Source organism: Vulpes lagopus, chromosome 11 (genome assembly GCF_018345385.1).
Source record: "Vulpes lagopus strain Blue_001 chromosome 11, ASM1834538v1, whole genome shotgun sequence".
Taxonomy (NCBI): domain Eukaryota; kingdom Metazoa; phylum Chordata; class Mammalia; order Carnivora; family Canidae; genus Vulpes; species Vulpes lagopus.
Window position 1 is genome coordinate 108,934,896 of NC_054834.1, and position 17,890 is coordinate 108,952,785.

Genomic DNA, 17,890 nt, shown 5'->3' on the forward strand with positions numbered 1-17,890 from the left:
ACTTATTTATATTTATGTAGGGTTGAGTTGAGATTTTTGTCCCTTTAGTTGCTAGTAAGGTAAAAAAAAAACATACATTTAATTAAAAGCACGAAGGAATGAAAGATAAAACTTGTTTTACATTTAAAAAATAAATACACTATTTTGATCATTTTTGCAAACAATAATATATCAGTGTGTTAGTTTTGTAGAATACTGCGTCTTGTAAGTAAACAAATTAAAGGAAAAAAAGAAGAAACCTGTTCTAGGAAAATATTTGCAATTTATCATCTGATAATTAATACTACTAATCTCATAAACATAGACTCTCAGTTACAACCAGTGATTCTATTTTATTTTTAAATAATAGTAAGACTTTTATTGTGTAGTTAAAAATAAAATTTATTTCTTCATTTTTTGTAAATAATTTATTAAATTAAAAACTAATTTTATTTTAAGATTACACAAATATTGGAAAATGTAGATTGTTGACTTAATCAAATTTAATGTACAATATTATAATACTAATTAGACATGAAAAAATAATAATCTAGACTTATTGCGGACTTTTCTGTTTAAATTAGAATGGTAATATAATGTATAAAATATATTTCCTATCATTTCCATGGTTTGTTGACTTAATTTTCATATATCTAATTATATGTTCTTTTTCCCTAAATAACACAAGCTCAATACTTACATTCCAAATTTTACAATTAAATATATTCCATCTATCACTTCTTCAATGTTATACCAATTAAGACTATATATCTTCAAATTTATAAACCAAATTATAGGTAGGTAAACCAAAATTAAGGTATGAAAACTATCCAGATACTTTGAGTTGTGTAACTGCTGTTGACGGATTTGGGCAGGAATTCCTGTGGGAATTCTAAACAAGGAAAATGATTGAAATATCTAGTAGGTAGCCCTGATCCTGTGTTTCTCATAAATTTTTATTTTCCATCTAATTTCATCAGAACATTTTCCTATATTAAATGAGAGGATTTCTTGAAATAATTTAATAGTGCTGCATGGTGGAAGTACTTTGGTAGAAAAAGAGAGCTTTCCTAAGAAATTATAAATGTTTCTAGTTCATGCATGGGCTTCAAACCCAGATAGAGACAAATGTTTTAAGCAGCTATGTGCAGACTTTTCATCTTAAGTGTATTCTTTGATAGTCTGATTAAATCAAGAACTTAGAGGAGCTACAAAATTTGACCCTGAGTGTCCTTCATTAACACAGTTGCAATGGGACAGCTTATGTTTTAGGATTAATACTATCTCTGAATCCCAAACAAAGATAAGCTAGAGAATAAAGCCAATGATTTCAAATAATGTCCTTTAAATATATTTGTTTCTTGAAAAGTTGATATCATAATCATGATACCTCTAAAAACATTTTTTAAAGCTGTGTTGACAGTCATACTTAGAGTATGAAATCAGTTTTGTTTCATGAACGTACGTTTTGATCCTTTAAACAGCTTTTTGTTAACTTTTGTATAAATATCTCTAAGACAATTCTTAAAAATTAAGTTATTATGAAATTTTAACCATGGAGCTAAGAATTGAAAGCAAAATGATGTTCTAGTGGTCACAAAAATGATGTAAGTTAAAATATATGACAACATATTAACTGAAGTTTGATTAGTTTTATGTGTTTATCAAATAATTTTCCACATTAACGTAAAGCATATAAAGTCATCTTTCTTTGCCTTGATATTATTTTGAATTTCTTACTGAAATAAATTCATTATTCGTAAAATAATGTTAAAACACATAGAATGAATATGAAGGTTCTCTTAAATATGCTAGGGTTTTGGTTCATTTAAACTTATGCTAGGCATCACCAGTGAGTAGAGTATATACACCTTGGTCACTCATTTAATACAATTTTAAAAATTACAGAACCAGTTCTAATTTCTTTTTATTTTCCTGTTTTTCCAATCTTCTTTTTTCAGAGTGGATGATCAGTTTTATATATTCTAAAAGTCTACATATTTTAACTAACAAAAGAATATTTTGGAATGTGCTAAGATCTATCAGGAAAAAAAGATCTTGTAGTAATAACAGAAAGCATATTTCTTTAAGATAACTGAATATTACAGGTAGAACATGCCTCAGCTCACACTATTCTTATGATTTCTGAATCCTATGTTTCATACTGAGTACTGGCCTTAAACTTTGCATTGATCTTCTGATCCTATAGCATCTAGAAAAAGAAGTTAATTCTTTATGGCTGAAAGCATGCATTGATCCTCTGATATTCTCTTATCATTAAAGAAAGCAAACTTTATTTCAAACGCTCAATGATTTTCTCAAATAATAAGTCTTTGACCTTCAAAATTCATTGCTTAGTGGTTTTCAACAGTATTTTCTGAAAATAAAAATCATAAATCATACTATTAGTACAGTTGCAAAAACTTAATTAAGTTACGGAAGAAAATTATGGGGTTTTGGTTAGCAATTAAGTAACAATTAGAGAAGTTTTGGAGAGTTCCTTATTATAAAATATGATATTAACTCAATATAATACCTCCTGCTAAGAAAATAATCTAATTTAAAAAATGCTATTCTAATTTTTGTTACTAGCCCATGGCTTTGGTTTAGGCATTTAATGTGTTCTCTTCATTTCCTTCCCCAATTATCTAATGGTTATTTACAAAGTCACCTTCTAAAAACACATTTTCCTTTCCTGCACATGTATCAGAGAATTCAATACAATTAATGATTGAAAGGAAATCAGAACTCAGGCATAATATTTTTAAGAATCACAAAAAACAAGACTTAATTGACGTTTCCATTATTTGGAGTAATTTGTGGAAAAATTGAGTAGAAAATTACGAGGGAGTTACTCAGAATGAGTTTGTAGTCCACTGTTAATGCGCCAGATTATGGGTGATGAAGTGCAAGATTTCCCCATTGAAGGACATTTTGCAGAGTATCATTACATAGATAAGAATATATACATATATATATATGTATAAATTAATTCAGTCAATATAATCTGAACCCATATCTGAATCTAACTTTTATAATAAATAAACTAAATCAGTCAGTATAATCTGAACTCGAATCTGACATCTAATCTTTCTTAGCAACAGATTTATGATGTGTCTATACCACCACTTAGGTAGACGATTGTCCCTTCACAATCCGGCACAATCTGTACTGGCGAAGGAAGCATTAACAGATGTTTCATCTCAACATTACTGTAAGTTTTTTCTGGACATTCATTAAAAAAAATACACACTTTCTCTGTTTAATAATCTGATATATATATATATATATATATATATTTGGGAAAACTTTGTTACTTTATGCACAGTTATCTCTATTTCACATCCTGCCCCCCAAAGCTTGCAGAAGGATACCAGACAAATTGAAGGAATATATTATTAACTAAAGAATCGTAAAATTACAGTTAATGTAGAAGTAACATTTCCTTGACCCTAGCTGGGTTCTTGTTTTTCGGTTTTTTGGTTTTTTGTAGCCCACTCCCTGATCCAATACAGCGGAAACCATTCAGGGTTAGCAAGGGAGAGACTTAACCACATCTGGCAACAATGAACAATGAAAATTCTATTAGCCCAATAGTCAGAGATGTATGTGTAAATAAAGGTGAAAGGCGAATGGGAGACAAACCTCATAAATCCAGAGTGATCACTTTTCTTCTAATTCTCCATTTTCCCCAACTGCAGAGTGACTGAGGCTCCAGGACCCCATACGTAGTTACTCCATCCCCCTTTCTCGGAGTACTGACAATATAAAAAGTTTAAAGACCCTTCTTGGGGGGGGGGGGATGTTTTCCAGCTGTCAGAATTTAAGCTTAGCTAATAGCAGAGCAAATTTTAAAGGGCATCGTTCCCCGATTAAGAGATTTGTTCGAAGTTTGCCTTTTAATCCATTTGGAGTTTTATTCCTTGCTCAGTTTGTCTTCCGGAATGTCACGGTGCATAAGAATACCTCGTAGTAATAGGCTGTGTACACAGTTGGGAGTAAAGCCCTGTCGTTTCCCTAACATTTGCAATAGATGAGAAGATGCTTGGACATTAGTCCGACCCCCACGTCCCACACAGACACCCTGCCAGACTAAAGGATGAGCCTTCGCACACGACATGTATTTGTTCTGAATAATGTACTTACCCGGCGCAGCTTCTAGGGAAATTCTTGGTGAAATAGTCTCAGGATGGAATTTGATTTTCTGAGATTCCGCAGAAGAGATTCACCCCCCGCCCCGGGCAAGGTGAGGAAGAGGCAAAGCCTTGCCAGGTGACCCCGCAGACAGGCTGAGGTCCGGTTAGCAGAGCTCGATGTCCCCAGATCAGGAGGTGATTCTCTCTGCTGCAGAGACACGGTTGTTCTGAGGAGATTGCAAGTGTTGTCACATTGTAAGTGCTCAGCAGCCGAAGGGAAACATCAGAGCTTCCTGTTACATCACTCTGACCCCGCCTGCAGTTAGTGTTAGGTTACTTTCCTCCCCAAATAGCATACCCCAGGCAGGCAGCCCTCCTCTCCGCCGGGGCTGGAGCGAAGAGCAGCCTGAACACACAGACATCAGGTGCTGCGGCACCTCGGCGGCTGGAGCTCACCTGGACGGGGGCTGTCACTGCTTGCCACTGAGCTGCCTGCCTCCTGGAGGAAATCCGAGCGCACCCCCTGCTCCGGGGATCACAGGCGTCAGGGCAGTGTGTGTGGGTGTGGGTGTGTGCATGTGTGCGTGTGTATGCATGTGGGTGTGTGTGTGCTTGTGTGCATGTGTGTGCATGTGTGTGCATGTGTGTGCATGTGTGTGTGCATGTGTGTGCATGTGGGTGCGTGGGTGCTTGTGTGCATGTGTGTGCATGTGGGTGCGTGTGTGCATGTGTGTGCATGTGGGTGCGTGGGTGCTTGTGTGCATGTGTGTGCATGTGGGTGCATGTGTGCATGTGTGTGCATGTGGGTGCGTGGGTGCTTGCGTGCATGTGTGTGCATGTAGGTGTGTGTGTGCTTGCATGCATGTGTGTGCATGTGTGCTTGTGTGCATGTATGTGCATGTGTGTGCATGTGTGCGTGTGTGTGCATGTGTGTGCATGTGTGTGCTTGTGCGTGCATGTGTGTGCATGTGGGTGCGTGGGTGCATCTGTGTATATATGTGCATGTGTGTGCGTGTGTGTGTTGAACTGCACTTTGCAAAGCGTCGAGGAACTATTATCTAACTTGCCTTCGTGAGTGAATGCACAAACCATACCAACACGCATCATGATTGGCTCCGGGACCCCACTCTGACCGAGCTCTCAGACCCACAGCTATTCTCACACCGGTTTCTCACAATTAAACGATGAGACGTTTTCCTGTAGGTCTCCACACTTTTTTTTTACTTTGTCTAAGACATAACTGAGTGTGTATGTGTCATAAACGAATCCCAGTGTGTGTACACATGCTCTGTGTGTGTGTGTGTGTGTGTGTGTACAGACCCATAGGATTGTTTTGTCGTTACATGTAGGCATGTATATTAGGGAAAGTAGCTTTTTGAGAATATATTTATAAATGTAAAATGACTACACACGTTTTGAAATATTGCACTTCATTCTGTCATTATCACCTATGGAATTAAAAAGTGATTGATATTATTACACGTATCCCTCAGAGTAACCCTACCAAAAATGTGGATGACTTACAACCATAGTGATCATGTAAAATACGTAACATATTCTAATTTTATAGGAAGTGTTTTCCCTCAACACATAGTTTTATTCCAAGTGTGTTTAATAAATCATTGGACAGTATCGAGGAAGAATGCTTTAAATTTGAGACACACTTGTCTTTTAATAATCCAGTAAATGTGTGAGATACATCAATCAGCATCATTGCTGAAACCTAAGCAGCTCCGGGCATCAATGTCTCCATCTGTAGACTAAAAAAGAGGCGAATCAAATAATATCTAAAATCGCTTGTATCTCTAAGAATTTGCATCGATAAGTTACGCGACATTTAGAACTAGATAAGAGCCTTTGATAATCACTCAAGTCTCCGTATCTTGGTAAATCCGAGCTCAGAGGCGCTGGACAACTAGTCGATTACTGACATTCGGGAACAAAATGAGATGCTCACGGTTTTCGTTCACGAATGAAAGAGGAAAGGGCAACGTAAATTAAAGGGACACTGTTTCCGAGGCACCTGCCCACACTTCTTATTACCCGGATCCATGGAAGAAACTTATTATACAACTTGGGTTTTAAGATCAGTGGGATCCAGGTGAATAAAAACACATGCATATAAAAATAGGGCACATCCTAATGTCTGCCTGCAAGCAACGGAGTGATGCACGCGTGCCAGTGAAGGAGAGGAAGACGCAGGAGTGCAGGTGCGGGCGACAGACGACTGTATGCGCAGGTGCGCTTTGGGGAGAGGCCCTGCCAGGCTGCTGGGAGGCACTTCGTTTGAGCATCTCCTCCAGCCCCTAAGAGGAAAAGTCAACGTTGCAGATTAGGCCCGGCCCCACAGAACCCCACAAACAAGGGCTCCTTCATCAGGCTGGCGGCCGAAACCCCTGAGGACGGCTGCCCTGAGTCCTGCCACCGTGGGGAGGGCGCGGGGTCAGGAGTCCCCAGGAGAAGCGGGAAGCCCGGAGGCCCCAAATCCCAGGCCGGGTTCCGACCCTCTCTCTGTGTGGGACCTTTCATGGGGCCTTTTATAGGTCTTGCTGTTCCTGTCTGCAAAGTCAGAGGACTCCCACCCTACAGTGTCCTACCCGAGTGGGCCTGTCCTTGTGTCCTCGCCTTCCGTGCTGAGTGTAACACTGACGCCTGGAAGGGTGAACGCAGCTGTCGACCCTAAGTCATAAAAATCTAAAACTTTTCCCAATAAGCTCGTGAAAGCATTGATTTTTTTTTTCAAAGATTCATTTACTTCATTTGCCCCACACTAGTGAAGCCTAGGGACCGCAGAGTCTGTGCTTTGAACTTTTGTCTAGGGCTGTCCCACCGAAGCTCTTCCCTCTGCTGTCATCGGCTGCCACCCCAAGGCCCTGCAGGGTTGTCACGTTCACACCCAAGTGAGTGTGGGGCACGTGGCTGGAGCCCCTGCAGACACTCACATGGCGCTTTCCAGGCGCACCTGTAGGCCTTCCTAGAGCTGATGGGCCAGCTGCCCCACTGACCAGATCCTTAAGAGTCGCCGTGTCGTGAGCTCCCAACGAAACAAATGGCTCGAGCGCTTCCAGGCAGCCACTCTGGGATCCAGGGGACAGGACAAAGGACGGAGAATGCAAATTTCTCAAGTTCACGCTGAAAGATGATGACACGTAGACACGTATTTAAGAAAATGAAAATATTTCGGCAATGAGCGAGGTGATTATTAGGCCGTGTGCTATGACTCCGCTAGCCAGCATCGTGCACTCGTACACACGTAGGATCATCTTTCTCCACACAGATTGAAGACACTCGCCACCCATCCTAGCGACCAAGCTTGTTATTGTGAGCCCAATGCGTAGTAGTCGTACTGGGGAGTTGGGGAAAACTAAGATGGGCCTCGCTGGGTAGCCGTGGGTAGCACACACTGACGCCCGTGAGGCCTCCAGCACCTGCCTCTCCATGGTCACCACTGTCACTACCCCCGGGGAGTCCCACCCGCCTCGCAGAGCGCCTCAGTAGGCTTTCTGCAGAACTGAGGAACAACGTGTGCCTGGGACGTGATGCACATGCTGCTCGGCAGCCTCGCTGTCCTGCACAAGGGTTGCACAAGGGTAGGCCCTGCACAAGGGTTGCACAAGGGTAGGCCCTGCACAAGGGTTGCACAAGGGTAGGCCCTGCACAAGGGTTGCACGAGGGTAGGCCCTGCACAAGGGTTGCACAAGGGTAGGCCTTGCACAAGCGTTGTCCACGCGGCCCGGGTCGGGCTAGGAGTGCCATCGTGCCCCGGGAATGCACACCGGCTGCCGGGTGAAAGGCGCTTGGACTCCGGCTCAGGAGGAGGCCAGCCCACAGTCTCCGGATTAGTGACTGACTAATCCAGACTCAGTCAAATGGACCAAAATGTGGATCAATGCATTTCATTCTGCACCTGCGCCGGCGACTTTGAATTTGTGCAGCTATGGCCTTGCAGGATGGTTTTGCTACAAAAGTGAACAAGACAAAACAAAACAAAATGCTTCTACTCGAAACGTAGCAGGGACAGACTGCCCCTGGGGACAATGCTAGAAAGATCTGTAGGAACGGCTTCTATTTCTATGATTATGTTGCAAGTTTTGTTTCAGGTATGAGCCCTGCGGTGGTGAGTCTGCTTTGCCGGTGCTCTGGAGTCACTACTTACACGGAGATGATCCCCGCCATCCGCAAAGCTACACATGCGTACGTGACTAAAAATGTACCAATGATTCGAGGAGAGACACATACTTTTTATCATCTTTGCATCGAGAAATTCTACTAAGGTAATAGGTTGACCTGACCTTTTATCACTTTACCTCGCAAGTGCTCAGCGTACTTAAAGCTATTTCATCACGAAATGAATCTTCATTCAGTACAAGGGCCCGGATCCAGTGGCTTGGGTCATGCAGAGTGAACAGGCTGTTTTCTGTTATTAAAACCAAAGTGCTGATTTTTAATTGTAATTGTGCACATAGTTGATGGTGTTCGAGGGAAATTATGTCATTTTTTTTAAACATCTACTAAGACTACAAGTTGGAAGAGGGCAGAAAGCTTCAAAATTGAAATGAGTAATATTACATCCGCCCGTGGGTAGAGAAAACAGTTTCCCTAACCTAGAGGTAGTATCTGCTTTAGTGTCGAACGAGGTGTTTCCCCAAGAGAGTCCAACAACACGCTGAAGACAATTGGCTACGACTCTGCCTGTTGTTTTAATCATTCTTATTAAGTTCTGATGGATTTGGATCTCCCAAGAAAATCAATATTTTTTGTGGATACTCATGATTGTTTGAGCCTCTCCTCCTCCAGAAGCATTCACCCTTGCTAGAATAAAGAGCTAACACAGGCAAATGAGATACATCACGGATGAATTCAGAACTGATGCTGTGATACAACAAAATTATAGATGCTCACTTAAATGAGTACAAAATGGACTCTCTGAGAGTGCACATCCTTCGTGAGGGTGATCATACGCCCCAGTTTGCTAGGCTAGTCCCAGTTTCCATCTCCACACTCAAAAATGACATGATTTGAATGAAGAAAATAATATAGATCTATGGTCCCCCCCAGCCATGCTTATCCATATGGCACTGACAAGTAACGTAAATATGGACGGTGAGTAATCCCTTTAGGAAACTTAAGTCTCCTTTCCCAGAAGAGTTTAAAATAGTTCTCCCTATTTCTAGGATAGTTTTAGTTGGCATTGAAAGAGATGCCCTTTTTGTCTGTGGATACGTATTTATTGTGAATTGGTGCCATATTGCTTCTGCGTTGCAGAATATCAATCTTGGTCACAAGAATAAATGGTTTATTTAACTTGGAGTTTCTGTGTGTGGACCTAAGTGGCGTATGATTAAACGCCCGCGCTTTCAGTTCTAAACATGCCAAATTGCATGAAAGTTTTCCCACTCCAGATTCTTTACTCAGCTATTGTCATATTTCTATAAGTTGTAAAGTTATTAATAGTTTATGTTTTTCTCTTCAATAGTTTACTCTGTTATGTACGGTGGAAAATTTTAAGCATAAAGGAATGTGGAACCATATGCAGTACGGATATTAAAGGATAATACAACATATTTGCCTCAGAATTTTCAACACCTTTGAGAAAGTAGCAGATCCTACACGGGACTTTGAGGAATTAGTATCTACAGTCTCATCCTGCCATCTAGTGTTGAGCATTCTCAAATTGCAAAAAGCTGCTCCCTAGCTGAAAAATGAAATTCTTTTTTTTTTTTTTTTCCCTCTCTGATTAAAAAAATAAATCCCAACAACTAGGGAAGATTACTAAGAAAATATTCTGGTGCACATACTAACGAGAGTTACACTGGGGAGGGACTTCCTGTGCACTATACATTTAAAGTATCAATTTATAAATAGTGACAAAAGACATCATAAAATAGATGCAAAGGCAAAATCATAATTAAATGTGAAAACATAGTATAAATTTTAAAATATAAATTAAAAAGAAAAAAAATAAAATAAATAAAATAAAATAAAATAAAAAGACCTACCATCAGGACATCTGGGGGGCTCAGCGGTTGAACATCTGCCTTGAAAAAAAATAAATAAATAAATGAATAAAATAAAATAAAAAAAAGAACATCTGCCTTGGGCTCAGGTCATGACCCCTGGGGTCCTGAGATCGAGTCCTACATCGGGCTCCCTGCATGGAGCCTGCTTCTCCCTCTGCCTGTGTCTCTCCCACTCTCTCTCTCTGTGTTTCCTATGAATAAATAAATAAAATCTTAAAAACAAACAAGCAGGAAAAACATTGGTCTTGATGATGATTTAAAACAAAAGAGACCTACCATCTTTTGTCTTCCAATGAACATACGTCTCATGTACACGTGTAATGTGTATATTTATTTATTTATTTATTTTTTAATGTGTATATTTAAATATCTGAAGTGATCTAAAGCTAGACATCTCTGAGGCCCATGGCTAGGCTACAGGGAATTACCTCCCGTGTACCTGACCAGGAATCCAAACCAGACCTTCAAGAGCTTACAACAGAGTGAAGGTGTCTCTGACCTGTGCTAAATCAGTCCCACAGTGTATCCAAGCATAAAAAACATATGTTCCATCACTATCTGTCACACACAAAAAAATCAATCACTAATTGGCCATGATCCTGTTTGGCTTAATACAACTGACATTTGAAGGAGACATTATTTGAGGGCATAATTATTTCCTCTAAGATGTATCTCTATAAACATTTGTATCATAAGAAAGCAAGGTTTCTGAACAATAATCGTCTATTAAACATATATTAATTGATTACCTACCATGTGCCAAACATTTGGAAAGATATTGCAAGTACGAGGTCTGGTGTAGAGACGTGGTCCTTGATCTCAAGGAGTTTACTTTCTATCCCTAGGTAGACATTAAGAAATATACATTTATTTTTTTGCTTATATTGCTTAGATGCTCCGCTTGCTAAAAAAAAAAAAAAAGAAAGAAAGAAAGAAAGAAAGAAAGAAAGAAAGAAAGAAAGAAAAAAAGAAAAAAAGAAAAAGGCAGAGAGTTCGATGACTGACACAAATCAGGCTGAGTAGGTGGGAGGACAGGGTGGAGGGAGAACACATCTCCTGCAGAAAACCACTGACTCTGAAGGTAATAATGACTCTGGAACCTAGAAGGGAAGAAATACGAGACAGTCCATAGATTAGAAAGGATTCGGATGCCAGTGGTTTGCTCCAAGAGTGATCTTCAGGCTTTAGGCAAAAGCATTAGGGGAACAGAGCAGATTTGGGAAAAGGATGAGGTGAGCAAACCTGTGGTCTCGAGTAAAATCTGGATTTGACCCAAACTATCAATTGCTGGACCAGGGGAGGGCTCTGGAGTGGAATTTGCTTGGCAGAGTGGGCCTCCCTTGGTGCCAGGGAATCCGTCTTCCGTGTGTGAGGCCCTCGGGGAGTGGGGGACGTGATTTCTAGAGGAAGAGTTAGCATCCGCTGAGGACAATTTGGAGAAGGACGCAGCTGAGGGCTCTTAGCAGCCCATTCCCCCAGCAACTGCGGGATGAGGGCGCTGGCTCAGTAAAGGGGGGGTGGAAGGGGGAGCCACACAGGGTTTGCCAGAAAACGATTGTGAGTGAACGAGATCTGTCCAGGTGCCACGTCTAGACCGTCAGTAGGGTCTGGGCCACAGGCAGAAAGAAGAGAGACCCACGTGGATGCATCAGAACGTAAGCTGTGGGACCAGGTAGATGATGGTGAGGAATTGGGATTTCATCCTGTATGTGACAGGTCTCCCCATCCAGGTCAGGCCCTACGCTTTGTCTCCGTGGGGTTGGGTCTGGCTGCGGTGCTGGGGCTGCTGAGAGGAGGCAAGTACAAAAACTTCTTCTCTCAAGTGTTTCCATGTCTTTCTGCAAAGTTATTCACCGAAGTCAACGTCCACAGTGTTAACCATGGTTCCTTATATATGTGGGATCCTTAAAATTCCCTTCTCATGGTATTTGTGGATATTCAGAAAATAAAAACACTGTAATTGGAAAGGACTCTCTTATTCTGGGTTGATTGTAAAGCACAAAGACAAATTCAATAATGAATAGTGATTAATTAGTATTATCTTTACGTTCTTGACATCCAGTAGTGCCTGTTTTGTTTTAGGGGAACTCGAGGAAGAAAACTAACATTGATAGCTGGCGTTTTTCCAGAATTATGCTATGGGCTTTAGCTACTTTCTTTGACTCTGTGAGGGTTTTATTCTCACCCTTCACATGAGGGAATGGAATCTTGGTGAATTTATACAACTGGAAATTGGTAGAACTGGAACTTGAAACCTACGTGATTTAGTTTTTAATCCCGTCCTTCTTTATAACATTATTAGCAAAATATTTTATCTGGCGAACTACTTCAGAAACTTTTGGAAGAAATTTGTATGGAATATAAGTCAACTGATACTGGTTCCTGGGGCTTCAGTTAGATAATTCCGCATAGAAAAAAGGAAAGTGAGTATTTGCAAGATAGGAAAGCATAGCACAGTGTCCAGCAAATTTACATCAAAGCTACTCCACTAGCTTAGCTATTTTCCCATTTAAAACATTTGTATTCCGGTTTCTCTCCAGATCATGCATTTTTCAATATTATTCATATTATGAATGCTGGTGCATTTGAGAGGATGACACCAGGAATAAGGGTGGTCATTTTTTAAACTCAAAATTTCTTAGAAATGTAAGACGTATTTAAATTTTGTGAGGTAAATTTTACATGGGTTCAGTAGAGAAATAAAAAAGAACACTCACTGATTTCTTTTTACCCCCTTTTTACCCACATTATGCAACTTTCCATGTTAAAAATATTTTCATCACCTTGGGCAATTATCTCAGAAGCAGGTTACTAAAAATATTGAATAATGAACAAATTGTGGTATGAGTAGTTGACCATTTTACTAAAGGCTAACAGCTGGCAGACACTGCGCTGAGTACTTTCCACGCGTGCTCTCATCCTCATGGTCCTTTCGCAATAAAGAGACCATTAGGGAAACCAAGGCCTAATAAGTTCGAATCTAAGTTGATTTGGATCCAAATTCTATACTCTTCATTATTTGATTTGATTTTTTTTTCCTTTTTTTTTTCTTCCATACTCCTTAAAATATTACACAAATATTAAAATATTTGTGTCTGACAGTTTATTGAAACTCTGAAGATTTACTATATTTTAAAGAACTCCCTCCCTGGTTGATTGTGTGCATGTATCATTTGTGAGGGAGAAAAAGAGAGTATACAGAGTAAAATAAAAATTTTCCTAATGTACTTATCTTGACAATTCCAAAGACTTTCTCATTGAATAATGTCAGATATTTTGAGTAAAAAAAAAAAAAAGAAAGAAAATTGACAGTTGTTTGTTTCTTCTCCAGAGTGGCAATTTCTTGGCGAGATGGATCATTTGGGTAGCTCACAGCTGTTCACATTTAGAAACTCTAGAAATTACCCTAGAGTGATTTGCAAACGTTGCGGATTGTTTGTGGAGAGTAGGGAATATGTCTAAAAAATAGACTCTTGGAAAGTAAAACCTCTTGTTTTTTAATTCCAAAAATTGATGAAGGAAGAAGGAAGTGGCAGATTCCCCTGGCTTCTAACTTGAGAGTATCTGCAGCTTAAGGTATCAGTATGTTGAAGTGACAACCTGTGTGAAAATGCAGATTAAATATAGATCAAGACCCCAACAACGGTCAGGTTCATAACTGATGGTATCTCATAATGAGGAGAACAGCACATCATCAGCAATGTTGACAGAATGAATTAATTTTGGCTACAATCGGCTTTGCTTAAATCTTGTTAGAATAGATTTTAGTGCCAAACTTAGAGATAATTTATTTTCACTAGTTTTTGCTAGTTCCTTTAAGAACGATTTTTAAAATATGGGGCGCCTCTGTGGCTCCATCAGTGAGGCATCCGACTCTTGGTTTGGGCTCAGGCCGTGATCTCGTGGGTCCGAAGGTGGAACCCTGCACGGAGCACTGTGCTCAGCTGCAGTCTGCTTGAATATCCTCTCCCTGTGCCCTCCCCAGCTTGTGAGTGTGCACACACATACACACACACACTCTGTGTGTGTGTAAAATAAATATTTTAAAAGAATGATTTAAGAAAGATCAAATTATTTATCATTATTTCAGAACTTTCATGAGCTTGAAATGCCTTGATGGTACGGTGCAAATCAGAAGCACATGTTTTATTTTTCCTAGAATGCATATAATCTTGAGAGAGGAAAAAAAGTGTTTCAGAATTTTTTTAAAAATCTAAGCAAAGCCAAAATGTCCAGGCACTCAGCATCTCCCAAAGTGAATGGAACCCCTACAGGGCAATACACTGGAAGCGTCTCATAAAAATCTGATGTCTGGAAATCAATCAGGCACTGAAAAGGAAAATCCGCTAGAGACGTGGTCAGCTTGGGTTTGGCAAGCTGCATCAGCACAGGCCGCTCTTGAAGGAATCTAGCCGACCCCTGAAAATGGACCAGTTTGGCTTGAGGAGACGTGGTTACTACCAAGAGAAGGGCCTGGCCAGTTGTGTTTTTTTTGTTTTTCCATCTTCCTACCTGGATAGAAGTGCAAACCCTTCTCACTGTAGCTTTCCAGCCGTTCTGTCTTTAAATCTCAGACTGAATTCGTAGGTTTTCAGAATGATTTGAAAGTTTTCTAGGTAAGCTGGTGGGGACCCTACTCTTCCGCCATCTTGCCCCGCCTCTCCTAGTTGTGGTTTTTGTTTGTCTTTTTGATCGCAGAGCATCTTTGCACTTTTTGGCATGCTGGGTATTGGTTTTGAATGCTTTTAAATAGAGGACATCCCCATAAAAACCCAAGATGGCAAAATTGGAAGAGTTCTTATAGGCCGTCTGGTTCATTTGTTCAAGTATGAGTAAATGTGAGTGAGGCTAAAGAGATAGGTGACAAAGTCACCGCCAAGTAGTGTCAGCACTGGTGCAAGACACGGTACCTTAGGTCGCACTCCAGATCTTCTCCCCCAAGCCTCTGATGGAAGGTGACAGCATTAAACAACTGTATTTTAATTAACTTTTATTTTCTGGGAAGGCATTCCAGGCACCTAATTGAAAGATCAATTAGCATTAAAGCCTTTTAACGAGTGAACAGCTGTTATCCTCCCTCACACTTGCACATCCAACTTTATTCTGGCTCCCTTCATTCTTGCAATTGAGAGGCACAATTCCACTCTGTTTCTACTTCTCCCTGATTATTCCCCCACATTCTTCTCTGTCCTTTAGGAATTTTCTCTTCATCACTAGTATTTGAAATGTCACGTGTGTATAGGGTGTGTGTGTGCTGGGTGGGTTTTCCTTGGTTGGTTAGGGGACACCAACTTCCATAAAGGAAACCTACGCTGTTCACATCTTTAAAATCTCTCTCCCCACGCTTTTAGCTATTCCATTTTTCTGAACCTTGTTTACTTCAAGGTTGGACTCCTCAACTTATTTCCTAATTTGCTTGTTTTTTATTATCCATTTTTCATTTTGTATGTCTTTGGAGCTTAGAGATCTCCCTCATCTATTTCTTAATTTAAAAAACTGCTTGGCCACAGTAACTTCTTGCAAGATACATCCACGAAGGCAAAAGAAACAAAAGCAAAAATGAACTATTGGGACTTCATCAAGATAAGAAGCTTTTGCACAGCAAAGGATACAGTCAACAAAACTAAAAGACAACCTACAGAATGGGAGAAGATATTTGCAAATGACATATCAGATAAAGGGCTAGTTTCCAAAATCTATAAAGAACTTATTAAACTCAACACCAAAGAAACAAACAATCCAATCATGAAATGGGCAAAAGACATGAAGAGAAACCTCACAGAGGAAGACATGGACATGGCCAACATGCACATGAGAAAATGCTCTGCATCACTTGCCATCAGGGAAATACAAATCAAAACCACAATGAGATACCACCTCACACCAGTGAGAATGGGGAAAATTAACAAGGCAGGAAACAACAAATGTTGGAGAGGATGCGGAGAAAAGGGAACCCTCTTACACTGTTGGTGGGAATGTGAACTGGTGCAGCCACTCTGGAAAACTGTGTGGAGGTTCCTCAAAGAGTTAAAAATAGACCTGCCCTACGACCCAGCAATTGCACTGTTGGGGATTTACCCCAAAGATTCAGATGCAATGAAACGTCGGGACACCTGCACCCCGATGTTTCTATCAGCAATGGCCACAATAGCCAAACTGTGGAAGGAGCCTCGGTGTCCATCGAAAGATGAATGGATAAAGAAGATGTGGTTTATGTATACAATGGAATATTACTCAGCAATTAGAAACGACAAATACCCACCATTTGCTTCAACGTGGATGGAACTGGAGGGTATTATGCTGAGTGAAATAAGTCAATCGGAGAAGGACAAACAGTGTATGTTCTCATTCATTTGGGGAATATGAATAATAGTGAAAGGGAATATAAAGGAAGGGAAAAGAAATGTTGGGAAATATCAGGAAGGGAGACAGAACATAAAGACTCCTAACTCGGGGAAACGAACTAGGGGTGGTGGAAGGGGAGGAGGGCGGGTGTTGGAGGGGAATGGGTGACGGGCACTGAGGTGGACACTTGACGGGATGAGCACTGGGTGTTTTTCTGTATGTTGGTAAATTAAACACCAATAAAAGTTAATTAAAAAAAATAAAAAAATAAAAGAATACTGTTGAGCTTAAAAAAAAAAAAAAAAAAAAAACTGCTTGTGTAGGGTGGCGCCTGGATGGCTCATTGCTTAGGCAATCAACTCTTGATTTCAGCTCAGGTCACGAGCTCAGAGCTGTGAGATGGGCCCCCACACGGGGCTCCGCACTTGAGATTCTCTCCCTCTCCCTTTACCCCTCCTCGAGTGCTCCTTCTCTCTCAAAAGCATCAAAAGATGCTTATGTATTTTAACATTTTTTCCCTCATAATCTCATGTCCGCTCGTGACCTTTTTCTGCACATACTAAGGGCTACAATAAAGACAAGCATATTTAGCTCTTATGTTCCCCAACATATTTGATTTTTTTTCTGAAGGATTTAAAAAAATTATGTATACATCTTTTATGGGATTTATTGTTATGTGTATTAGGGTTCTTATTCTGTTGTGGCTGGTACTTATTTATTTATTTATTTATTTATTTATTTATTTATTTATTTTGGTAGTAAACAGTGATGTAGTTTTACTGTTAACATTTAGTCATTAACAATGTCGGAAACATGACAGCAGCAATCTTTAAGAGCTCAAATTAGTGTAAAAGACAGGACAACAAAACAGTCTGAGTTTTCAGTTGGTGATTAAAGTGCTCCTTTTCTCATGGTAAGTAAAAAGGAAATGAAAGTCATCATCAGTCACTGGCAACAATCATGATAAGGGGCCTTTTAGGGCAAAATTTAATAGTACGAAGAAGTTTACAAAAATAGATCGATGCTATTTGGGGGAGTAATACTGGAATTTTTTCTCGATTCAGTTTGATGTACTGTACCTGGTCATACAAAAATTACTTCAAATTCAAACTTGACTCTATAAAAAAGGGAGAGATGAAATGAACTCATCTAGACGACAGATCTGGCAAAATATAGGAATGAAAAAATTCTACCTAGGGCATTTATTTCATGTCCAGATGTCCACACCATTCTCAGTTGGTGGCACAGCTTGTACTCTTCCCATAAGCAATCACAGGTTTGGAGTCAGTCATACAGTACAAAGTCACATAGTCAGAGTCTTCTTTCTGATGCAACACGACAAAGTTGTTTCTATTTCCTTATTGAAATGCCAACTGGTTGTCTATTTTTCTTTATCTCATTTATCCATAT

The 17,890-nt window shown here is 40.0% G+C and overlaps 1 protein-coding gene across 2 annotated transcripts in view; it reads right to left on the minus strand.

The window, feature by feature from the left end:
* The window catches only part of CALCRL (calcitonin receptor like receptor), a 100,541-nt gene extending 96,117 nt beyond the window's left edge, over positions 1-4,424 (minus strand). For both annotated transcript variants that reach the window (XM_041722088.1, XM_041722089.1), the window contains exon 1: positions 4,126-4,424. The gene's annotated coding sequence lies outside the window, so the exon portion shown is untranslated. The remainder of the gene's footprint in view (positions 1-4,125) is intronic.
* Between the last annotated feature and the right edge of the window lie 13,466 nt (positions 4,425-17,890).